Source organism: Marmota monax, unplaced genomic scaffold (genome assembly GCF_021218885.2).
Source record: "Marmota monax isolate L192 unplaced genomic scaffold, Marmota_monax_Labrador192_F-V1.1 WCK01_AAM20220418_F8-fsc00048, whole genome shotgun sequence".
NCBI lineage: Eukaryota > Metazoa > Chordata > Mammalia > Rodentia > Sciuridae > Marmota > Marmota monax.
The window spans coordinates 7,959,669-7,987,015 of record NW_026694895.1 but is presented as its reverse complement, the minus strand read 5'-3'; positions in this window follow the sequence as shown (position 1 = coordinate 7,987,015).

Below are 27,347 nucleotides of genomic sequence, written 5' to 3'. Positions count from 1 at the left end.
GGAGGAGGGATAAAGAAAGGGAGGAACAGTGGAATGAAACTGACCAAATTATGATATATACAGATATGAATATGCCACAGTGAATTACACCCTGTTGTATAGCTATAAAGTACTGATTAAAAAAATAATATATTCATAGAAAGAAGACCAGTAGAATAAAGGAAGAGGAATCAGGGAAAGGAGAAATGGAGAGAAAGAGGAAGTACTTGGGACTAAAATATAGGAAATTATATTCCATGCATGTATGGTTTTGTCAAAATGAACTCCATTATTATGTATAACTATAATGCACTAATAATAACTTAAAAACTAGTAAATGCTTCAGAGTAGAAAATTTCATTTATGCAACATTATAGGAAAGACAAAATGTTAAAAGTCAGAAATAAGATTGTTGCCTGTCATCAGGGATGAAGAGATTGCATGCAAGGAAGCATAAGAAAACTCTTTGAGATGGTAAACTTATGCTCTATTATGTTTGGTGATGGTTACATAAATGAATGAAATTGTATATATATATATATATATATATATATATATGCGTATACATATATACACACACACATATATATATATGACTATAGAGAGACAAAATTATATGTATATAATTAAATTTTTTATAATTATATATCTGTTTTAACAATGTTTTATATTATACAAATATTTATTATAAATAAATATCACTGCTATGAGCCAGAATGTAAAAAGTGCAAGGATTGTCACATTGCAGTTATTGTAAATTTACAAGTTATTCTCAGGGGCCTATAGTATTTAGTAGTTCTGGGGAGAGTTCACTGTAGGCACTATGGTATGAAGGTTTTTAGTTCAGAAAATGAACTTGAGTTCTACTCTGAGGAATGTGAAAGACTGAGAGGCAAGGCAAGAGAGAGAGAAGTCATTCTGCTTCATCTTCCACTAAATTTTCTCCACGCCTCTTTCTACTTCTGATGATCCCACAAATGCAGACATGTTGTTCTCCTGATGACAGATCAACAGTTGTTCCCCATCACCTTGGGAATGATCCAAGCTCCTCGGCATGCCATGTGCAATGGTGATGACCTGGCTTTCCTCTATCTGGAGCCCCATTTCCTACAGTGCTTTCCTTCACTTCCTGAATTATCACCAAGTTAATTCCCCAGTCAGCAGCTCTGCCTGGGCTCTGCTTAGAGCAGTGGTGTGCCAACCTTCAAGCTGTGGAGCCTGGGAAGGCAGACAGGCAAAAATGCCAAGTCAGAATTTTTCGCTAGGGAGTGAGACAGAATTTCTAGGCAGGAATTCAGAGGGCAATCAAAAGAGACAATGAATCCTCCAAGTTGGACCTCTAGAGAGGATTCTGGCTCAGAATCATCTTTTCTTGTTGGAAAGAACCTCTAATAAAATAAGACCATTAGAGGAGAATGGAATTCTGAGATCAGAGATCAGAATCTTCTGGTGCAGGTCAGCATAGCAGAGATGTTTAAAATCAGAGAATGAGGCCATGTAGCACAGTGGCTAGGAGGACAGTCCCCAAGACTCTGAACTCTGCCTTTCCACCTACCTCAATGGCTGTGTTACTTTGGGCTTGTAATTAAAGCTTAAGTTTTTTTTTTTTTTAATTTAAATCTGTGTGGTGATTAAATGCAATAATTCTGATAAAACAATTAACACAATAATTGGCTCATAGCAAGCTGGAGTGAATGGTGTTTAGAACAACAACTTCCAAAGCAATCCTAGTACTCCTTTGCTCTAACAGGAGTATTTGAAAGGCGGAAAGTCCCTAACCTTGCCTATGAAGAGTAGGAGAATATAGCAGGCAAATAAGTTAAAGGCTAGTTTAGATCTCCTAAAGCTAGAAAAAATGGACAAGGAACAATGGGTTAGAAAACCCGGGGTGGGTTACCTTACCTTATGGAAACTGAGGTTTTCTTACCTATAAATCTGGATTTGATACTATTTTACAAACCTCCCAGCTCTAACATGTTAAGACTCTGTAAAATTAAATAGGTTGTTGAATTATGACAGACATACTCTTTCATTTTATATGACCTTAGAAAAGAATGATGCCCTCAGATGATCTGACATTTCCAGCTCTAACTTGCCTCATTAATTTAGAATTGAAGCAAGAACAGGTGGGATTGACAGTGGAAATTGAAATTGAAATTAGCACATAAATTATATAGAAATATTAATTTTGTGCAGCAACCCCATTGTTATCCACAAAGTTTAGGATAATAGTATTTTGGGGGAAAGTTTATGCAGTGGTTAAAAGTACATTGAATCGTTTATAAAGAGCATATTTTCAACAGGGAGAAATAACTGGGAAGTGACATTAGCAAGATGGTAGAAGAAGAGTATTCTCCCATATCTTTCTGTAGAAGCGTTGATTTTGACAACTATTCACAAAGGAAAATACTTTTGGGGGAGTCAAATGGAAGAGTTCTGGCATATGGAGAAAAAAAATTGAAGGATTAAACAAATTAAAGAGGTTAAAAGAACAGTTTCATTTTATTCTGTTAACCCCACCATTCCAAAGTGGCGCAACTTTCCCACAATTTTTTCCACAGAAGAAAGTGAGATAATATTGAATGAGTGCCCAGGTCCCCCAGATGTTAAACAAACAAACAAAAAAAACAAACAAAATGGTGCTCTAATTGCCCCCCCCCCAATCAAACCCCAAATATGAGGTAAACAGAATGGTTGAGTGGTTTGGAGAGGCTAGGGACAGAGACAAGAGGAAATAATGCTGAAAACTATTCTATGGAACCTATCAGGAAACCAGCCCACAGGACACTTGAGGCATCTTGCTTATGAATCTCTCCAACCAGCTCATGGACACTCTAAATAATTCACATTCCTAACCTATCTTCCAGGATAGATTCCCTGTGGGTTCCCAAGCACAGGGAGTTCAGAGTTCTCACATAGATGGCCAGCTAAACTTTGTGGGAATTTAAAAAAACAAACATAAAGATATTTATGGGACACCATCTAAGGAAAATAAACAGAAGGCTCTCAATACCTAGCATGGCTTTGCATGCCTGAAAGAAAACATACAATCTAAAGAACTCATCCCCAAGAGGGAACAAGAGGAGTAGAATGGGCACATTCATAGAAAAGGTCTTAGAGAGCCTCAGACTCCCTAATGGGGCTTCTTAGTGAAGATGTTTCCCCTGAATACAGTAAGTAAAACTGGATGAAGTGTTTATTTCTTCAAATGTGTAGATAGCAGTGCAAGATTTTAAGGAATTTGAGTAATCAATAAAACCTGACACCACCAAAGGGATGAAATAATATTCATGTAATCCACAACACAGAAATGTATGTCAGTAAATTGTCTCACAAAGAATTCAACATAATTGTTTCAAAGATGCACAACAAGCCACCAAAGAATATAGACACAAAACTCAAAAAAAAAAAAAATCAGAAAAACATGAAGGAAATGATGTGAATAAATAGAAATCACAAAAAGTAAACAGAAATTCTGTAGCTGACTAATACAGAGAGTAAAATGAAAAATGAAGATCCCAGAGGGATAAGTGAGAGAAAAAGGGCAGAAAACCTATTTAAAGTAATAAGGACTGAATTTTTTCCAAATCTGGGGAGAAATTTGGACATTTTTTAAATACATAAAATTTAAAGGTCTCCAAACAGGTTCAAATTCAAAGGAGATGTCATCAAGAAATCATTATAATCAAACTTTCAAAAATCAAAGACAAAGGGAATTTTGAAAGCAGTAAACAAAAAAGGCTTATACAAAGGAACTATTATAAGACTAGCATCAGAGTTTTTTGTTTGTTTGTTTTTTGTTTTTTTAGCAGAAATTGCAAAGTCCTGGAGAAACATGTTCAAAGTATTGAAAGAACAAAAACAGGCAAGAATATTTTACTTGGAAAAACTATGAATGAAGAAAATAAAAAAGAACTAAAGGCTTCCTTAAACCAACAAAAGCTGAGGAGATTCATTGCCATTAGACCTGCCTTACAAGAAATGATAAAATTCTTCAAGCTGACAGGAATGGATGTTAATTAGCAACATAGAAAACATAGGAAAGTATAAAACTCATTGGAAGTGATAAGTATGTGATTAGATTTAGAATGTTCTAATAATGTAATGGTGTGTAAATCACTTATAAGTCTAATAAAAAGGTTAAAAATTATTAAAAATAATAAATATGTGATATTTTTGGATATGTAATATAAAATATATAAATTATAACATTAAATACATCAAATATGGGTGAAGTGAAAGTGTAGAGTTTGGGATGCCATAGAAGTTGCTATTAGCTTAAAAGAGACTGTTATAATACAATTCATGTAAGCCTCTAACCATAAAGCAAAAATGTGTGGTAGGTATAGAAACGATACAGAGAAAGGAATCAAAGCACACCACTTTAGAAATCATCAAACCAGAAAGAAAAATAGCAAGAGAGGAAGAAAAGAACAGAGGATTTATATTCCATTCTAAAATCACTTAAAAATGGTAGTGGTACAACCTGCCTTTAAATAATTACTTTAAAGATAAGTTGATGGACTTCTCTCATCAAAAAACTTAGAATGTCTGTAAAGGAAAAAAATACTCCCCAACCATATGCTTCCTATGAGAGACTCATTTCAACCTTAAGGATACACACAGATGGAAAGTTAAAGGACAAAAAGAAATACTCTGTGCAAACGATAACCTAAAGAAAGAAGGAATAGCCACACTTATATCAGACAACAGAGACTTACTTCAAAAACTGTGAGACTTTTTCTGACAAAAAGGTCACTACATGATGATAAAAATGTTCATTCATCAAGAGGATTTAACAATCATAAATCATATGCACCCAACATTGGTGCACCTAAATATATAAGGCAAATATTAATAGACCTAAAGGGAGAAATAGAGAGCAATAAAAGAATACTAGGAAACTTCAAAACTTCCCTTCCAATGAGGGATATATCATCAGAATGGAAATAAAATCAATAAGAGAACATTAGACTACAACTACACTTAAGACTAAATATACATAACTGGCATATTCAGAACATTCTATCCAAAAGCAACAGAATGTACATTCTCAAGAATATATGGCATGTTATCCAGGATATATTATATGTTAGACAAGAGAAGTCTTAATTTAAGAAGATGGCCTAAAAAAATTTGTTAGTCAGCTTTTCTTTGCTGTAACCAAGTTACCCACTGAGAACAACTTGGAGGAGAAAAGGTCTATCTTGGTCTTATGATTCCAGAGGGTCAGTCCACGGTTGCTCAGCTCCATTTCCCTGGGCCTGAGGTAATTCAGAGTATCATGGCAGCAGGCACAGTGGAGGAAAGCTGCTCAGCTCAGAGCAGCCAGAAAGCAGAGAGGGCAAGTAAGGATTTGAGGACAAAGTCTAATCTGCCATGGTATACTCCCAGGGACCCTTTTTCTCAAGCCATGCTCCAAATCTGCCTGGAGTTACCACCGAGTAACCCATTTAAATTATTCATCTATTAAATGGATTAATCTAATAAGGTTATAGTTCTCATAGTCTATCATTTCACATCCTAACCTCCCTGTATTGCCTTATGAGCTTTTGGGGGCACTTCTTATATCTAATCCATAAGAAAAAGGAAGGAAATTCTCCCATTTGTGAGAATATGAAAAATTCTGGAGAGATATTATGCTAAGTAAAGTAAGCCAGTCACTAAAAAGGCAAATACCACATGATTTCATTTTATGTGGAACATGATATAGTTGAACTTAGAGAAACAGAGGGCTTTTGGTAATTTCCCAGAGACTATGAGGTAGGGGAGATGGGGAAATATTTGTCAAAGACTCTAGACTTTCAGTCATAAAATGAATATGTTCTGAAGATCTAATATACAGAATGGTGACTATAGTTAATAATGTGTAGTTGTTATGGATTGGCTATGAGGTGTCCCCTGTGTAAATGCAGGAATGTTTGAGGAGAAATTAATAGATTGAAGCCTATAACCTAAACAGCCCATCCTAGTTTGAATGGACCCATTGTGTGGTAACTACAGGCAGGTGGAGCATGACTGGAGGAAGTAGGTCACTGGGGGCGTGCTGTGGAAAAGTTCACTTTTCTTGAGGTCCCTTCTCCACTTTCTTGTTGCTGTTTGCTGGCAGCCATAAATGCAGCAAGACTCATGCAGCACACCCTTCCACCATGATGTTTTGTCTTGCCTTGGGTCCAAAGCAATGGACTCAGCCAACTATAGATTAATCTGTGGAACTGTGAGCCAAAATATACTTTTTCTTGTATAATTTGTTCTTTTTCTTTGGCGGGGTGGGGGTTTACTGGGGACTGAACTCAGGGGCACTTGACCACTGAGCCACATCCCCAGCCCTATTTTGTATTTTATTTAGGGACAGGGTCTCACTGATTTGCTTAGTGCCTTGCTTTTCCTGAGGCTGGCTTTGAACTCATGATCCTCCTGCCTTAGCCTCCCAACTGCTGGGATTATAGGCGTACACCACTGCACCCAGCTAATTTGTTCTTCATGGATATTTTGGTCACAGTGATGAAGCTACCTAACAATAGTATACTTGAAATTTGCTTAAAGGGTAGATCTTAAATATTCTCACCACACACAAATGTATGTGTTGGTATACACGCACACAGTGACTATATGAGGTAATATGTTGGGTATGGCAGTCATTTCACAGTGTATGTATGTATCAAAACAAAATGTTGGTAAGGTTTGGATATGAGATATTCCATAAAAGCTCCTGCATTAATGAAGGAATGTTTAGAGCTAACGTGACTGGATTATTCATCCTATTTTAAATAGAGTGGATGGTAACTGTAGGCAGGCAGGGCATGGCTATAAGATGTGGTCACTGGGGGGCATGCCCTGGAAGGATGCATCATCCCTGTGGTTCCTACCTGCCCCATGCTTCCTAACCCCACCATGAGCTGAGCAAATTTCCTCCACTGAGTCTGCCATGATATGTTATTTCCTCTTTAGCCCAGAGTAATGGAATCAGCCATATATGGACTGAGACCTCTGAAACCATGAGCCTCAAAAATTTCCTCCTCTAAGGTCAGTGATACAAAAGCTGACTGAAACAGTTGTATATCTCTAATATATAGAATTTTTATTTGTCAATTCCCTCAAAAAAACTGGATAAAAATACATTGAATCCATTCAATTTACTATTTCCTCTTAATGAAAATAGAAATAATTGAGGAGAAGTTTATCATAATTATTAAAGGCTTCATTTGGATCTAACATAGAGAACTCAGTAAATATGAGTCCTTTTGTTTTCTTCTTTTATTTTCTTTCTCATTCCATATTTTCTTTCTCATTCCCTGCCTATTGACACTAGAGTCTGCAGACGCGTTAGTTCATGTGACTTACTGCTTTGTTGAGCTCTTCTGTAGAAGGAAGAGAAGGCTTAGGAATGAGTCTACTGAAACTCCCTTTCCAGTTTTCATTTGGAATATGTCAACTTTCAGAACTCCCTACTGACAGTGAGAACTAAAGTTTGGTAAAATCCCAACTGCCCATAACTCTGGAAGGGATGGTTTGCAAAGATGGCAAACTCAGAATTATGCTTTGAATTCTTAGGGAATCAGTCAGTTTCTTTTAAATGCTTTGCATACAGAATAGGTAGTGAGCTACCCAATAGCTAAGAAAAATTACCAAGGACAAAGAACAGAGCAAAGAAAACCTGGTATAAATTCCAAAATCCATTCTTTATTTCTTGGTTTCAGGAGTGTCTATTGCCATTTTAGAATCAAAATAAGATAAAAAGTCATGACATTCCTTTCATCTGAAGCTTTTTGTTACACAGGACTATCATTTTGCTGTTAATTATCTGGAAGAACTTATTAATGATACATAAGAAATAGTGTGTCTCAGAATAATGGGAGAAGTCTTTCTCGGCTTGACATCAAGAAGGGAAAGAAAGGAATTCAAAATTCCCCTTGCATCATCTGCAGAGAAGACAAAGACATTGAAGCTGGAGGGAGAAGAATTTAGGAAACAAAATATTTGCTGGGTCAAATAAGGTGACCAAATTTTTCCCAAAGAACAAAAAGAAAATTGGGAAATCCCTATTGAGTGAAATAAGCATGACAGAAAAAAATGAAGCTTTCAAGAAGTGAGCACTTACAGTGAGTTTTGAGTATTTGCAGATGCAAAGATTAAGGGTTATATAAATATTATCACCAGGGACCTCAAATGCGAAAGCAACAGCCCATCACAAAATGAAAAGGGACTCAGGGAAGAGAATATGCAACAAAGGAAGTAGATAACATGGATCATGGATGTTCTCACACAAGGTCCATCCCCTCACCCACCACAGAGCAAGTGAAGGCCAGTACCAATGTACTGACAAGTACTATTAGTGATGGTGATCATGAATAAATTAATAAAAAATAAGCTAGGCAGAGGTCTCACCAAGGAAGGTGATCAGGCACTTGTACATGAGGGAGATTTCTGGAAATGTAATTCAACTATAGAAAGACTTCTGTATTTAGTGTCACTTGGAGATTTTGTGTAAAGGAAGAAAAACTCCTGTGAGCATCCCAAATAATAATAAATACTCTGAAAAGGTTCTTCTCTGGTTTTTGGAAACCAAGATAGGTGAATTTAGAGACACATAAATTGCAAGGATAACAGTAGTTCTCACTTGTGGTTTTCCTTCTCTTTTTTTGCCTTCATGCTAAAGAAGATATTTAACAAATATTTTAAAGTGTCTGTTTGATGTTGCAATTTATTAAACAGGACACAGGACGTCAAAGACTCACGGCTGAGCAGGGGGACAAGAGATGGGGTGAGATGCAGCTGGTCATGTGAAATTGGGAGAGGTGATAGAGGCACAGATATGGGGATAGTGGTGAGAAGTGCAGAGCAAATTTGGATGACTTTCAGCCATCTCATTTCCTCCCATAATATAGAAAACCAGGATGGTTAGGCAGTGGGGCAGGTCATAGCAATGCTAGAGCTAATGAAGGAAAGATAGGAGGCAAGGGCTGAAAACTGGGTACAACTTGTTCTGCAAAGGGAGAAGCTGAAACCTCCCTTTTCCCAACAGCAAATAATTCACTCTTCTGAGCAGTTGTTGGGGCCAAGAAGCTAAGGGAGAGTAAAGTCTGAGAGCCAAGACCTGGGCTTTTTTGCAGCATCTCCTTAAAGAAAGCTCATGAAGAACTGTGTCATCTCTGGATAGGATGGAGATCTGACATCCATTGTCAGAAAGTCTGTGCTGAGGAGCAAAACATGTAGGTTCTCAGTGGCTCCTTGGAGATGATCATCAGTCAACCCATGTGACTAGAACCTGTAGGAGCTGAGGAACACTGAGCAAGGGCCCAACTCCTCTCAGAACTTAAGCTTGCAAGAAAATACAGGGATGCAAAAATTGCCTCCTGCTGTCTAAATTAGGCATTTTTAGACTAGCTGATGTTACTTGCCAGTGATTATAAGCAAAGATCACTGTACTTCCATAGTGAAAGCAACCCAGAGCCCAACCCCAGTCCCAGTGATCAAAGGAAGAGTAACTCACCCAAGGAGGCCCCAGTGCCAAGCAGACAACAGTAAGAGCAGTAAACATAAAAGCTCTCAGAATAAGACCCCAATGACACTGGGCTTCTGGAGGCAGCACACACTTGCATTAAAAAGTAATAAGAGAATTTAATGAAGTTCAGATCAGTACAAGAAAGTAACCACCTTCTGGTTCTAACCATAAAAAAAAAAAATCCAGCTACAAAAAATAATCAAGAGGATGATCAATGTCATGACCTGAATTATTCACATTATATCAAGTAGAAAAAAATATTTTAAAGCACAGAACAAAGAAATAAAGAGATGACCAATCAAGGGGAATTTGACAAACAGCCTCAGTAACCCCAGGAATACTAAAACAACAGACTTCCAGGAGAAGACAAGAACTGGTAGTGGTGGAGACAATAATTAAGCAGATAATAAAGGAAAACTGTAACAAAGAACTGGTCGGCAAATTGAAAAATTTCAGATGCTAGGCTACACAGAACAATAAGAAGTCTCTAAAATGGCAGTTGGAAAATGAAATAGTAATAAGCAACACCCCTTAAATACTTAGGAAAAATGAGCAAGAATAAGACCTTTGTATAATAAGCTGTTAAATCTTACTAGAATGTAAAACAAGATCAGAAAAAAATGTGAATGTATACCTTATTTATGGAAAAAAAGCTAAATTTTAGAATGATGGAAACAAAAGATAAATATATAAATTTAATATAATACTAATTAGCGTTTCATTCGTGTTTTTAAGTGGATAGAAAGTTCTTAAAATTCACATGGAAAGAAAATTGACATAGCTAAGAAACTGTGAAAAGTTGGAGTGCAATAGGTGCATTTTCTTAATAAAGTATCAAAATATAAAATGATAGTTATCAACTATGAAATCGGTATATGCTACACAAATATTTTTGAGAAACCCAACAGAGAATCCAGATATAAGTCTCAGTATCTATGAGAAGTAACATATAATTGCATAAGAAAAGTAAAACTGTGCATCTTTATTTTTAAATGAATGATGGTTTTTATTTTGAAATTTCTCCAAAAATAAATTATTAAAAACTTCCAAGAGAATCTAGAAGACTGTATGAGAGATGAGAATTTAAAGGAAACAGGCTTAGGTAATTTAGAAGTTATAACAATATCTGTGGGTTTTTAACTACACTGAAATCTTGTGAGGAGTACTGTATATTGTCATAAGTGAGGACAATAGACAAATGGTAAATGGAGCGAAAAATTTTCATGTAGATGGCAGAGTAGGATTTATGTAAATAAATACTACATTGAGAACTTTTGAAAGTTAATTGGAAAAAGATGTGTACATTTACAAAATTTGGGCAAATAATATAAATGGGCAATTCATGTAAGTGCAAATGTCAATAAATATATATGTATTCTGTTGGGACAGCTAGAATGTAAGCAATAGAAGGCACACTCTACAAAAGCAGGGGTGGATTGCGGCCTGCATTGTTCACTGCTGTGTTCCTTGTTCAGGGAGTCATGGGAAAACAATAGGCACTCAGTGCAGATTCTTAACCAAATGAAAGAACATATACAAAATTCTCCAACTCAGAGTATCCTTACCAATGCAAATTAAAATAAAAAAGAGATACAGCTTTACATTCACTAGTCTGATACTGATTTTTGAAAGTTCAAACATCTATATTAGAGAGGCGATTGAGACCAGGTGGTGCCCATATATTGTTTGTGGAAATGTGGTTTGTTCAAGCCAGTTTGGAAAGAATATGACTCCATGTTAATAAATATTATGAATATGCTTAATCCGGCAATACAGCACCTGAAATTCCGCCTTCGGTGTTCACAATAGCAAGACTGTGGAACCAACCTAGATGCCCTTCAATAGATGAATGGATAAAAAAAATGTGGCATTTATACACAATGGAGTATTACTCTGCATTAAAAAATGACAAAATCATAGAATTTACAGGGAAATGGATGGCATTAGAGCAGATTATGCTAAGTGAAGCTAGCCAATCCCTAAAAAACAAATGCCAAATGTCTTCTTTGATATAAGGAGAGTAACTAAGATCAGAGTAGGGACGAAGAGCAGGAGAAGAAGATTAACATTTAACAGGGATGAGAGGTGGGAGGGAAAGGGAGAGAGAAGGGAAATTGCATGGTAATGGAAGGAGACCCTCAGGGTTACACAGTGGAGGGGGTAGAGAGAGAGGAGGGGAGGGGAGGGGAGAGGTGGGGAGGGGGGAGGGTGGAGGATGGGAAAGGCAGCGGAGCACAACAGACACTAGTATGGCAATATGTAAATCAATGGATGTGTAACTGATGTGATTCTGCAATCTGTATATGGAGTAAAAATGGGAGCTCATAACCCACTTGAATCAAAGTGTGAAATATGATATATCAAGAACTATGTAATGTTTTGAACAGCCAACAATAAAAAATTTTTAAAAAAGGAGAAAAAAAAAGTGATCCATCCATACATTCTTTATAGATAAATATGTAAACATGTGAAAAAAAAATATATATATATACATATATATATATACGCACCTTAGGAGGGAAATTAAAATAAATATTTTCAGCAATAGAAGAAGTAAATACATTATTATATAATCACACTTTAGAACATTGTACAGCTTTCAAAAAATATTGTAATGCTGTAATAGTTGACTTATAAATATTTCCATGAAATATTGCTAGGTGAGAAAAGCAAGATAGTGAAAAGATTGAGTAGTTCAATATTTATTTTGTAAAACAAGCAATAAGAAAAATGTATTCCATTACATAGGTGTATACAATTATATGAACAAGATAAACGTGGAGAAAGAGGCACACCAGTTCCTTTCCATGAGTCACTTGGTGGCAATGAGGGGATGCTGACACTGATAAGAGGACATACATGCACTGAATAATCCCAGAGGCATTATTCATATCACCTGTCTGGACACACCACATTCAGGTGGCCTTGATGGTCCCTGCCTCTTTGTTTTCTTGCATGTTTTTTTTAACCCTCCACTTATATGTATGTGGAGACTGTACCTTGTTTTCAAACATTAGGATTCAGCAAAGGTGATGCACTACATGTGATTATATTATCTATGACTGTGGCACCCATGTTTGATCTCTCTTCTCCTTGCTGGCTCACTTTGATCTGATGTTTGCAGTTAGAGATACACAGAACCATGTATGGAAGTCCTGGATAGAGAGGAGGAGGAGAAGAAGGAATGTGATACAGGCAAAAAATAAGACTTTATATAAATATTTTTATGCTGTCCATTTGTGTTAAATTATTTGAGCATGAGCTAATGATTAGAAAGAATAATTTTCAAGTGAAAAGTAGGTCGTGTAGTAATGAATATATACAATCTACTTTAATTAAAAATAAATTTAAAAATCACACCACCATTTTACATATATGACTAGATGAATATAATGTTTATGATGAGCAGTTCAGCTCCATGATTTTGAAGTCTTTCCAGCACAGGTGTTCTGCTTTTGCAAGCAGATCTATAGTTTTGTGTGTGATGACTTTCTGAGAATAACTTTCTCCTTCCTTTGGAGGATTCAGGTGACATTTCAGAGTTAGGCATCACATAACACTGTGGCTCTGCCTTGCTCAATTTTCCTTGGTAAGATAGCCTCCATTGAATACCATTGTCCTGTGGTTGCTCAGGTTGGTCCTCTGGCTTATGTTTTCACTGTCATTTTCTGTCACTAAGGACACGTGCAATCTAGGACAGATGCCATTCCAACAGGCTGCAGTTACCTTTATTTTTTAAAGTGTGATAGTAATTGAATTGAGGATTTTTCTTTAAATTTCTCTGGCTTTGGAAAAGTTAATGATTCACTTTGATTCATTGCTATTTCTTATTTTTCACCCTTGAAAGCACTTCATGAGTCGGTTGTTCATTTAATTCTTGTTTTACAAAAGAATTAACATTTTTAACTCTCTTTTATAGATGATCTTGAAATGACATTTGGTATCAAAGCAATACTAGGAAAATTACAGTAGAAGAAAAAGCTAAAAATCATTCTCAGTAAAATAAAATATTTTTTCAATAGTTATGTTTCTAGCTTTTGAGTTCACAGATCACTAAGTTGGCAATCATGACTTCTTATGGGAAAAGGAAAGTTTATGTTATTTTTTTAGCAACCATGGAAAATAATTATGATCTTTTAATAGCATTGAAATGATATGCGTGCTGCTCAGAATACAGCATCATGTCATTTGTTAATTCATCTACTCACTATCTTCAGTATCTTTGTAATCTTATACGTGTGAAATAATATAAATGTATATATGAACTGCAAGCAAGGCATGTGTGAACTTAAGGTGTTTGCTGGTTTTCGGTGTGTAGGTGTCATGCATTCATTTATTTAACAAATGTTAGGCAGGACTGCATTAGTTGAAAACTATACAATACTGAATAAGAAAAAGCAACTAATCCTATAGATACAGATTCACAACATAGAGGACAAAGAGTTTCATGGAAGAATCCAATAGTTAAACTTTAACAAATATCATAAGTGCTATTAGAAGACACATGTATTGCTCTAAGTCTCTGTGGCATGTGGAAGGGATTTGAGGAGGGACAGAGGTTCCTTCAGAAACTGAGGAGCAGGAGTGACCCTGGTGAAAGGGTGTGGGGGACACTGCGCAATGTGGGAAAACCTATTCAAAGCCTTGGAGCGGGAAGGAGCACCCCATGATTAAGGCACAGAAGATCCAGGCAGCAGGAGCTCTACCTGATGGGAAACAAGGGTGTGGTGGGGCCAGAAAAACCACAGGGACTTCTGGGACAGGGCTATCTTGGGATAGCCTGGGGGAACTGGGAGCCACCCCAGACCTATTCAAGGAGAAGCTCCCACAAAGAATCCTAGCAGCAACACAAAGCTCTCCAGGTGTGTTAGTCAGTTTTCTAAAGGAACAAAACCAATAAAATGTATATATAAGGGTTTATTAGATTGGCTTACATGATCAGAAACTAGGTATGTCCACATTAGCCATCTGAAGGCTGAAGAACTGGGGAAACCAGTAATTGCTTAGTTCAAGAAACTGGAGTCCCAGAACAAGAAAGATCAAAGATGCAGCCCCAGGCTAAGGCTGAAGGCCTGGAAGCTCCCTGGAGAGTCACTGGTTCAAGTCCATGTTCAAAGTCTGAAGAATCTAGAATCTCATGTCTACAGGTGATGGCAACAGCAGAAAATGCACCTGCTCAAGAAGAGTCAAATTTGCACATGGGGGCTAGCTTCCCCCTTCTAATTTTTATAAAAGAAGGATCCTTAACCTATTAAATGGTGCTGCCCATATTCAGGACAGGTCTCTCCACTCAGTTTGCTGACCCATGTGCCAATTAGTTTTTGGAAATATCCTCACAGTCCTTCCCAGAAGCATGCCTTACCAATTTTCTAGGTGTCTCTTGATCCTGTTAAGTTGACAACCAGGATAACTATCACACCAATGGTTCCCAAGTCCAGCCAGTGTTTAATGATGCTGGACCAGCAGTGTCTTAAACCATGTTAGGATGTTAGTCATTTTCCTAAGTGTAATGAGTTTTAGTTGGCAATAAGCTCAGCTTTTGATATTTGGAATAATACTTTCACCACTATCTGGGGACTATGTCCATGGTCATAACACAACGAATGCACAGAGAATCTGAAGGGTATTGCAATAAGCTCTGAGTGGAGAGACATTGACATTGCTAGGTGCTGAGGAAGCAAAATTAAATTAACAAATAATTTAGGTAATTTCTAAGGGATCTGTCCAGATGACATTACTTTCTTGTTTTTATATATCCAGTGTTATGGTTTGAAAAGTCTAACTTCATTTTCATTTTCATTCTTTTTTCTCTGTAGAAATTTTTAGAATATTCCCTTATATTCTATTTCCAAATCACACTATAATGTGCTTAGCTGAGGTTTTAAATTTTTAGAGTTCATAAAATTTCCTCACTTATCCTGTTTGGCACTCTAAGCATTTGTGCAGCTGGTAATCTGCTATGTCTCTTTAATTCTAGAAAATTCCAGTTCATTATTTTTCAACATGTTCCTCCTTCTGTACAGTTTTCCTTCTTCTAAGACTCTTATGAAATCATGTAATGTTACTACTTCTATCCTCTCTTTATCCCTCTCTCTCTTTGTATATGTATACTTGCATATACACATGATATGTATGATGTTTTATATGTGTGTATATGTAAATGTACATTAGTATGTATGCCTGAGTATGTGCATGTGTATGTGTTATCCCATATGATGCCTTGTGGGAGTTCTTCAACTTAACTATCTGGCTTACTAACTCACTTTTTCGTGTTTTATGTTCTTCTATTCAACACATTCAGTTCTCCGTTTCAATAATGATATGTTTCATACCAACAAAACCCTCTCCAAAAATGCATTGTAATTATATCATGTTACCTACATCTCCTCCTATCTCTCTGTGAGTAGTGTGCTATTTTGAACATCTATTTTGGGCCTTCCACTGGCTGGTTTCTGAGTACAAGGTGTTCATTTGTAAGGCAGCTTTTTCTTTTTAACCTCATGGGTACCCTGACTTTACATGAGTATTGGGTGGTAATATTACTTTTGAGAAAGGATAGAAAAAAACAGCAAAAGTCTATGTCTTGAGTCATATTCCTAAAAACATTCTGGAAATGCACCTCAAGACTTAAAGTACTGCAATCTGGGTGATCATTTCCCAGTTCCTCCATCGCCTCACTCACTAGTTCCCTCTGTTAGTCAGTCTGGTCACTGGAATACTTCCTGGCACTTCAATCCTACCCTTGCCCAGAGAGCTACTTGTAATATCCAGGAACAGGTCTACTTGGAGTTGGGTTAGACAACCAGGACTTCTTGGGGAGGGCTTCCAACTTAAGCTCAGTTTTGAGCTGTCCTGATGCCACCTACACTCTCCACTATTGCTGTCACTTTTCTGTACAGCACAAAATAAATGGGGAGTCGTTTAGGACTTTGGATTTTGGAACAATTATACGGGCCTAACCTGGGTAAAGAAATGGTTGCAACTAGAAAGCTCTTTTTCTTTTAGACATACATGACAGTAGAGTGTATTTCAACATACTATACGTACATGGAGTATAACTTATTCTAATAAGGATCCCAATCTTGTGGTTGTACATGATGTGGCGTTTCACTGGTCATGTATTCATATATGAACATAGAAAAGTTATGTCTAATTAATTCTGGTCTTTCCTTTTCCTATCCTCATCTCTTCTTGCTCATCTCCTGGGAGATCCCAGCCACACTACCTCACCAACCCTGGCTGCTGTGACGCCACTAGGAACATATTCTGACAGTCTTCTTAAGGTTTCCTCTTGATTGCATAGTTATATACTGAGTGGGATTTTGAGATCCATCAGCCTCCTTCTTTCTGCTCTAGCATCTCCATGGTTACGTGAGTTGAGCTCACAGCCATTATAGCAAGTTTTAGTCTTCTTTGTTAACCCATGCCTTGTAATTTTTAATGCTATCAAGGCCTTTATTAATATATGCATAAAGAAGAATTTGACAACAAACTTCTTGAATAATAGATTTTCAACTCTTATAAACTCCCATTCTTTCTCTGGATTATTTCCAAATACTTTCTCTCAGATTGCTTTACTTTTATAAAAATACAAACCCTGTGATCATTTCCCAAGGCACAAAAAGCATTAAATTTCTTAGAATATAACAAATGCTATCAATTTTTCTTAAAGAGTTTTTCCACGTATAATCAGAAGCTCTGACATACTTTGCATAAATGTTTCTGACTTTATGGGACATTTTTTAATATTGGTGGAAGTAATCACTGGAATGCAATATTTTTACTACTTATTATAATATACATGTAGTAAATTGTTTCCCATTTTAACTTTAGGTGATATTTCTATTTTACTTTTAAGATATATCTCAATGTTGAAACACTTTAAAATAAATTAAATAATCTCCCCTTTGATCTGTTAGTGATTCAGCAATTTTTAAAAGTACACATTATGCTCTTAATTAATTGTGATTTTTTGAGATTTTTTTTGCTATGAAATGAAAGAAAAAATGACTAGGAACTTAGCATATCATTATTTTTCTTCCAGCTCAACTTCCCAGGATTTTTAACATAATGTCAGCTTTTGAATTTGACCATTATTATTTGCTACCTTCCACATCTCCTTGAGCAACAATTTTTAGCTTTGGTATCATATTTAGATCTGAAATTACAACAATTATTTGATCATATCAGTTTTTATCTGGTGTCAATGCTGATTTCCAATTGGTTTATGTCATGACTTTTCCATCCTTGTTGTTCTTATCAAATTGAGATAGTAACATTAATTTTCATGTTTTCAAAACAGAATTTGGATATTCTTTATATGAGATACAAGCAGTTCTTGGTGCAGAGTAGTCATTTAATAACTGTTTTATTTACTTTCATATTATTCTGAAGGGCATGAGAGAGCATTTTAAGTTGGCAAAATAGTTTCCATTTAAAAACTACTGTGGTATTATTTATAATTCATAACATCAAAAGATATATACTCAGTTATGTATTTTCCAAGAAAAATGTAGAATATAATTCCTATATACTTGAATTTATAAAATATTTTTCTGCCATCTAAATGAACAAATGTGGTTAAGTGTAATAGATTTATCTCTTTCTCTGTGTATGTGTGTGTGTGTTAAACTTTTCACACTTTTATCTTGAATTTGTCTTTGCACTTGAAGCTTTAGAGAAGAGATACGAGATCACCTAGATTTGTAACCATTTTAGTGTGCTTTCTCCTTTCTTCTCCTCCATCTAGTTATTCTAGATTTTTTTTCTACCTAGTCTATGCTTCTATCTAAGTGTAAATATATTTCTATTCTTTGTGGCTGGGATAAGGTTGAACCACGCTAGTAATTATTGTATCAGTGGCTATGGATGTGTTAGTATACTACCCCCAAACTTAGAGACTTAATAAGCATTTAATTATCACTTAAGTAACTTCAGGCCAGTTGAGTAGTTCTGCTGATCTGGACAAGGTGTGGCTGCTCTTCTCTAGAATTGCTCAGGTGCTGGAAATCATTGTGATGAAGTTCACTAAGTTTGGCCTTAGGTAAGATGATTTTCTCTGATATGCATCCTTCAGTGGGCTACCCAAAACTTCTTTACATAGTGGTGAGGAGGTTTCAGAAGAGAGGACAGAAGCAGAAGCCTCTTGAGGTCTGTTACAATGTTACTTATACTAAATTCTAGTGTTCAAAGCAAGATGCAAGAATATCTCAGATGCAGGATTGGAGGAGTTAAATTCAGCAAATGATAAGAAGAGCTCTGAAGTCACATTGCAAAGGGCATAGAGATGAGGAAGATGGAGATTTTGAGATGTTTTTACAACCTACTGTTGACACCCATGTGATTGGATATTTAATTTTGTCTTTGATTACAATTTCTTTACAGTTATCTTTTGTTATTATTATTATTTCAAAATCAGAAATCATAACCAAGACTCAGGAACAAATCAGCCACCTTTTATCTCTATTCTTCATATCAGTTATTTTTTCTCTAATTCTGGCCTTTAGTTTTCTTTGAATACAAAGCATATAGTATAGAATACAATAGGGAAAAAATTTAGAATTATTTGTGATTCAGTGCTTAAGATTTTTTGTTACAGTGATAGATTAATCTGTTTCTTCTTGCTAAAACAACATACTTGAAACTGGAAACTTTATGCAGAAAAGAGGTTTATTTATCTCATAGCTTTGAAGGCTATGGAGATTGGGTAGCCCTATTTGTTCAGTTTCTGGTGAGGGTTTCCTGGTGGATGCATCACACTGGCAGGACACATATAGAATAAAACACATAGCAAGAAAGAAAACCAGAAAGATTCAAGCACTGTTTTCTCTTTTTATATCAATTCTCTTTCATAGTGACTAACTGCAGAACTGTGTGAGAAATAAATTTTTATAAGCCACTCAATTTAAGATTTTTTTGTATAGCCACCTGAACCGACTAGAACAAATTGATTATATGACCACACCTAAAGGCAAGTGAATATGGGAAATGCCAACAGGAAGAAGAAAGGTAGTGGTAAATGGCTAGCAATGCCTTCCATTGTCCTTCCCCTTCACCCAAGAATAGCTAGGAACAAAGAAGAATATGATCTTCAATGAAACAGAGACATGGTCGAACCACAAACATACATTTTATATAACATTTTTCTCGTTGGTGACATACAGAAACCAAAATTAGTAAAAGTGCAAGAATTGATATATCTCATTTGGGGTCAACACAATTTTGAAAAAGAAGTCACTGATGTAACGACTTCAATGACAGAATTTTGGACTAAGAATGAGCCACTAAAGAACCAGAACATGTTTCAGTAGAAACCGAGTTCATTCAGCATGACATCAGCGGGAGACAGCTGCAGGACCCTTATTGACAAAGCACTCTTACCCCTGAACTGTACCTTCTTAGTTTAAGTGAATTGTAGGAAATTATGCAAATATTAAAGTTTTAAAAAAAAGGAATGGAAAAGCTCAAATAAGAGGTAAGGCAGATATACATTACAAGAACAATATAGGAATTTTTCAAAGAAAAGGAACAACTCAAAGAAACATTTCTCAAACAAATTAAGGATCTAATGATTTTTTTTTTCTTTCTTTCTTTTTTTTGTATCAAGGATTAAACCCAGGGATGCTGAAGCACTTTACCAAACTCCCAGCCCTTTTTATTTTGAAACAGAGTCTTGCTAGGTTGCTTAGGGCCTCGATAAGTTGCTGAGGCTGACTTTGAACTTGTCATTCTTCAAACTGGTGGGATTATAGGTGTGTACTGATTACTTTTTAAAGAAGAGATGAGAGAACAGGTAAAAAGTTTCTGAGAATAAATTATATAATTCCAGAAAAATATGAAAGGAACTGGTAGAACTTAGAAATTAAACAATATATTCAAAGCATACAAAATAAAAAATATAACAATGATACAGATATAAAAGTCACATTTAACAAAAATAAAATAAACATGATTTAAAATGCCATAGACACCATCAATAAGCAAAAATTGGTTATATTGTAGCCATGAATTTTAAAAACAATGTTCTTCTTAGTCCATTTTAATTTTACTTAGAATAAATTCTTTAGGAGAAGGAATCATTTTTACTTCAAAATCAAATATGTTTTTAGATATATTAATGTGGATTTCTGATTTTTTACTTTAGACAGAGTATACACCATATATGAAGATATGAGAAATGTATTTTATATATATATTATATATTAATATATATTTTATATATATGAGAAAAGTATTTATATGTGTGTGTGTATCCAAATATATAAGCCATTTACTGATACTAATGGATTTTTGGGATAAACGAGCAAACTATAAAACAGTAGGAACAATACCATCTGTTTTGAAGTTTCATGTGTATGTGTTTGTGTGTTTTATTGGCATACTTGGGCATTAAAATTATTTAAAACTATCAAAATATTGAGTAATTCTTTCTAGGTGTTAAGATTATAGGCAAACAATTATTTTTTTATCTGTATTTTCTAATTTTTCAAATTAACGTGAATTTTTATCTAATTAAAATAATTTTAAAAGGACACATTTACCAACTTGTTTGTATTCCTGGATAGGTTGAGATACATATCTATGTTTTTAAAGATGTTCCCAGTTTTCTCCTATCTTAGCACATAAAAACTTCTAGAGTAAATTAGGTAATTTACCTGGTTCCTTGGACTCTAAAAGAATGCTTTCACAGAGAGGGAAGCAAAAATAGCATAATAAAGAAACCCATTAGAACTCTACAGAAAGTTCCCATTTTTAAAACTGTTTTTTTTTTTTTAAACAAAAAATGCTTTAGCTGATGTGAATAGGAAAACAAAATTTCCCAGCTGTTCAGTGGCAAAGTTTTATGATATCTGATCATGCAAATATATTTGTTCTCCTTTTCATTTACATTGTACTATGGTTTGTACAATTATTTACTAAATAGATTACAGTCTAGTGTTTTTTCCAATTATTTCCTAGCTTTTCTTTTTTTAAAAAATCTCACATGGGGATTTCTTTTTTGTCAAATGCTAGTAACTCATTCATTCAATTTCTTCACGAATATGAATAGCTACATAGCGATCTCAAAGCCACAGGAGAATGTCAAAGGTGTTTTTTAATCTTTTTCACAAATGACTGTAACGGTTGAGAAACAGGTCCAGGGCAGGTAATCACCTTTTCCAACCAAGAATTTATTGTCCACTTAGGTGTATAAGAAAAATCTAACTCAGTGGGGATGATTGTATTTTCTTTTATTTTAAATTTAGAGGATTTAGAAGAGACACACACAAAAAAATGTTTAGAGTTATTGTATGAATATTTCAATCTAGCTTGGTTTAGAGAGCTAGAATCTGCAATACAATACCACTATAAGAAGACATGTGGAAATATATACATGAAAAAAAACCAACTAGAGTCTATTCAGAATTTTTTTTCCTTAAAAGGTTTTATGTGCTTATTACTTATTTATTTTAAATAATATTTTGTGGAGTTAGCTAGACCCACTCCACTCAATGAAGGTATTACTTCCCTTACTTGTGAATAGCAACAATAAACCAAAACTATATCAAAGAGAAATTGGAAGGAATATTTTACTTCCATAATATAACATTTCATGAATAAAGCCTATTCTTTGAATATGACATATTTAAATAAAAATATATCTGAATATTAGCTGCCTTTTATATTAAAAAATTGGCAATTCTATTGACTTTAATCCAAGTATTTTCCCCTTACAGTGTATGTATTCTTCAAATCCTTGAAACCTTAACTTTTCTTCAGTCATTGCTGCCCCAACAGGCTCTGTACCTACTTTGACCAACCTAGCATAGATGTGACCTGATGCAATTTCTCTTGGTCTACACAATTTTCTTACTCTTCACTTCCTGCTCAAGGCTTCTCCAGCAATGTGGAGAATATCTGTGGAATATCTGTGGGGATTCACCTGGCACTCATGCAATGAAATGTGAACTTCCATGTGTCATCCTTGACCAATGAAAAACCGAATCTAAAGGAACAAAGTGTTGCATTTTCTTCCCTCAAGAGTCAACTTCAGCGACTCATTTACTAATGCTCCCCCAAAAGTCTAATTTGCATTAACACTAGTTACTTGCAGTGGTGTCAAATACAAATGATTCATTATTCATTCCTTTTTCATTCTCCCTTTCTCTCACTTTTGTTCTCCAGATTAATTTTTCTAACCAAAATTATCTGCAAACAAGTTTTTGTATTGGGATCTGTATTTATGGAAACCCAGATTAAAACAGAGGCAGCCCTTGAAAGCTTTCAGATGGGATTTTAGAACTGGCAATACGAACCAACTATTGCCAAGAACTGAAGTGGTCACAACTTCAGTTCTGCAGTATCATCACAATAGTCAGGACTTTCACCTCAGCTAGACGATGCACACATCCTAGAGGAAGGCGAAACATGGGGTTCCATCACAGATATGGCACTTGAATAGAATGGAGTTGATAGTAATTAACAATTAAACTGTTGATTATTTTGTTGTCTAGTTTGGAAGCTTTGAAAAATTAAAATAACAAAAGTGGATTAGTCAAGTTCAACTCCATGTATACCTTAAAACCAGAGTCTCCTATGGCAAGGGAAAGAAAGCATTTTTCTCCCATGGCTGTGGTGCACACCATGAACAATAGCATTTATGTGATTTACTTATAAATGTGGAAGAGTTGCCAAGAAGAATGAGTGCATCATCTCAAAGGTCACCTTTGTAAAAGTCACGTGTACTTCTGAAAAGAAAAGAGCAAGATCCTTGGTCCTGAGATGGAAACATTTAGATGGACAGGCTGGGGAATCCTTGAAACCTCAGAACCCCTGTATCCTCTAAGCTTAAGGGAGAAAACTCTTCAGGTTTTCAAAGATACTGCAAAAGCTTCACCTGAGTCATTTGCTCGTGAAAGGACCGTTGTCTTCCAAAATTCTGCTTTTGATTCTCCAAGTAGTTGAGATAATTTACTTTGCTTTCAGCGGAATGCACTTATATGATTCACTGTTCTGGCCATGAATAGTTAAGTGATTGCTAATCATTATGGTGTTGAAAGGGCTTCCAAGAACACTCTTGTCATTCACTGAAATCATTGGAGTCATGACACAAAGCAGTAGATGTGAAAATGTCTTGTGGTGCTAAGAGAGATACGTTTGTAAGATATCAACCCAGTAAGTGATGTATACAAAATCCTATCCAAATCTAACTTAATCATTAAAAAATTTGATAGGTTTTCACCTATTTGGAAATCTGAAAAAAATAACATAATATTACTAATAAATTATATGATCAAAAGGTATATTTCTAATCTACCAATAATTATAATAAAGAAAACAAGCCATCATGCAGCCAGAAATGTATTAATAGTATCAAAGAGGGACAATTGAGCCTGTATTTTATGTTTTTCTTTTCTTTTAATGTTTTTATTTCCTAGTAGTTGAGATACTTTCTCAGGGAGTGGCAAGTTACTTATGTTGGTCTAAGCCGAATCTCAATGCTTACCAAGGAGATAGGATATTTTTGCTGGTTTAAACGTGGAAGAATATTGCCCTAAGAAGTATAAGCTACTGTCCTCACAATCACTTGGGCTGGATAATGGATCCAACACTAAAAAGGCTGCCTGAAAATGAAAAAGTAAAGAAAGAAATTATTTGAACCCTATAATAAACTACCTGTGAAACCATTGTGTCATTACATGAGGCAATAAATTCCCTTCCTTAGAGAAGTTTGAGTTGGGTTTACATCACTCAGAAGAGAAAGAAAAGATCCTCACATGTCACCGACATCTGGACACAATGGAAGACAGGGCTTTTTGCTTTTTGATATAATAACCTTATGTAATTATTTCCAGTATTGTTTCAATCATGGCCCAGGTAATACTGAATAACTCTTATTTATTCATTTATTAGCATTCTTGTCACTGCCTCAGGAAAGCCTTTTTGATTTGAGAAGTTTATTTTCCTTGATTTGCATTCTCACAGCACCTTGCATTTCCTACTCATAGACAGGCAGATGGATGGCTTCTAGATAGATGACAAATAGATAAATATATTTTTCATGTCTTTTCCTTTAAGCTCCATAAGAAGACTTTGTGTCTACTTCTGTTTTCAAAATTTTATCCCCAGAACCTAGCCCAGTATCTAACATGGAAAGTGTCTAATATAATCTAACATAGAAACAACACACTTGATTGAGAAAATACTGCCCAATGGAATGAATGATTGAATTGACAAGAATAGAACTGGTGTAAATATAACAAACCAAAACCTTAGAACTGTTCTCTAAATAACTACCTGCCTGTACATACATTTAAATGAATCTCTATGTGTGTATATGTGTAGTTGTATATGCATATGTATGTGTATGCACATACAAATACAAGTTCAGGAATGTGGGGGGCAGATTTATTTAGATTCGGGGTTCATGTAGCAGCCACAGGATTTAAGACTTCTTAAACACCACTTGATCTTAGAGTAAAGTAACTTGCAGAAAAAGAGGAATGTGTGCTCAGGATGCAATCTATAGACATCAAATTTATTTTTTGTTTAACTATTTCATTTATTCACAGATTATAAAAGTATATAATGTGTATGGTAAAGACAGCTAAACATTTGAGAAAATTCACTAAAAAATTGAAGGTGAAGACACTCAGCATGAAATAAAACTGACCTTCTTGGTGATCAAGGAGATCATGGGAATAGGGCACCATAAAAAAATTACTGGCTATAAATTAAAATGATAGTAACCCAGCAAAGTGAGAACTTGTCTCAACTTGTCTCTCCTCTATTGTAGCTGAATGAAATTCCTATGATTTGTCAGATTGAATGCCTTCCCCTTCCTCCCAAAAAAGAAATTCTATTCAAATGTAGAAACAGGACCTAAAGCAAAATTTGGAGATAAGACAAGAGGCATATTCCTTCAATGACACATTGGGCTAATTTGTTAACAGTCCAATCCTGGGATTACTTCATTCCCTTGAAGAATGATTTTGTATTGTACTGTATTATTTACTACTTGATTGGAACCCAGAAACTTTGAAGGTGTATGATATTTGCTGATTATCTTTCCATTTAAAATATTACCCCAAAAGTTGTTGAACCTGGTGAACCAAGTTATTGTCCTGTTAAACCTGAACAAGCTTTGTATCTTTTTTAATATTTATTTTTTTAGTTATAGGTAGATACAGTATATTTATTTTATTTTTATGTGGTGCTGAGGATCAAACCCAGTGCCTCATGCATGCTAGGAGAGCACACTAGGTAAGTGCTCTACCTTTGAGCCACAACCCTAGCCCAAGCTTTGTATCTTAATAGACAACTAATGTCCAAGTTTTAAAATATCATGTAAGTGGTTCCTCAAATGTCCTTTGGGTCAACTTGGTTATTATAGTGGTCATAGAATTAATGTGTGACAAATCAGTGATATTTCTATATTCTATATTTATATTTGTCTTTAATTTTTTAAAAAAATATCCTTTGACAGAGGCTACACTTATTTCCTGTTTATCTACCCAAATAGTTTTAGAAGTATTCAAGTCAGTAATATATGTATTTTGAAATTTTTTTATTATTATTTCATTGACTACATGAGAATTTTTTTTTTCCCTAGAGTTACTTTTTTTCTTTAGGATGAGTGGACCTTGCAAACTGTTGAGAATCAAACTCAGGGCCTCTTGCATGCTAAGCAAATACCCTATTAGAGAGCTTTCTACCCCAGCCCTGTAAACCGGTTTTACACATTCACAGACCTGTTCTCTTCACATGGAGAGGGATTTAGTTTCATAACCAGTGTGTCCACTTTCCATCCTCATATAATAGTGTTTGACACATCACATGATCTTCATGGCCTTGGGCACAAGCTACGGGTATTGGAAACTTCAATGGTTTGGACATTCTCAGTCTTTCTCTGCCCCACTTTGGTATTGTTTTTCAGCATTTTGAAAGATCAGAAACCAGTAGGCAGCTCAAGGAAGTGACTCAATAAGCTTGTGGAACAGCTCATTTCTAGAAATTATAAAAGCTGTGTGAGATATGACAGGGTCGCCAACAAGGGTGAGTTGTTACCAAGGAGGGAGGCCCAAGGGGTGGTATTAACAATGTCTTCTAAAGCCATGTTTTGGCGCTTCTGTCCCTGTGAAGCCAGTACACCATCTGGCAGTTAGGCATGGTGCCATTTAAACAGATGGAACCAAGTGTGGGAGGCTCAGAGACCATGTACTTCTATCAACCAGGGTCCTTGACAGGGTTTTCTCTAGAAATACTCAACCAACTGATTCATTATTTCCACCTCATCTCTCAGTTCCTTGGTAAAAGATGATATTTCTTCCTTTTATTGAGGAAAAGGCAAAGTTTTGGTCTTGGGCATCTGGTGCTTTCTGAGTTTGAGGAGGCACCAAATCTTGCACATGCCACATTATTCCTATAGCATTAGCAAACTGACTCTTCATTTAAAAAAAAAATTCCTCTTTCAAAATAGTTTACAACAGCCTAGTTTTTAGCCTCATAATTTGGTCATAAATGGAGACTTTTGAATGTGACCAAGAAATAAAACACATTGAGGCATGTTTTTTTCTATTCATGATGTCTAGAAAGTACTTGAAGAGAAAAAGCCATCAGTCATTTGTTCCTTGGAAATTTTTTATTGGACACTTAATGTAGGCACAATAATATGTTATGATTCAAAGGAGTAAATTATGCAATTCTTCCCTTCAAGACACTTAAATTTTGTTAGGAAATAGAATACATAAGTAAAATAACAACAATTCTTCTCCCATTATAAAATTTTCAACATTTTCCCTCCTATTATAATTGTAACAATTAAAATAAAGCATTTCAAAAATAAAGAAAGCTAGATAGAAAAAAAATCATCATGGCCTCATTC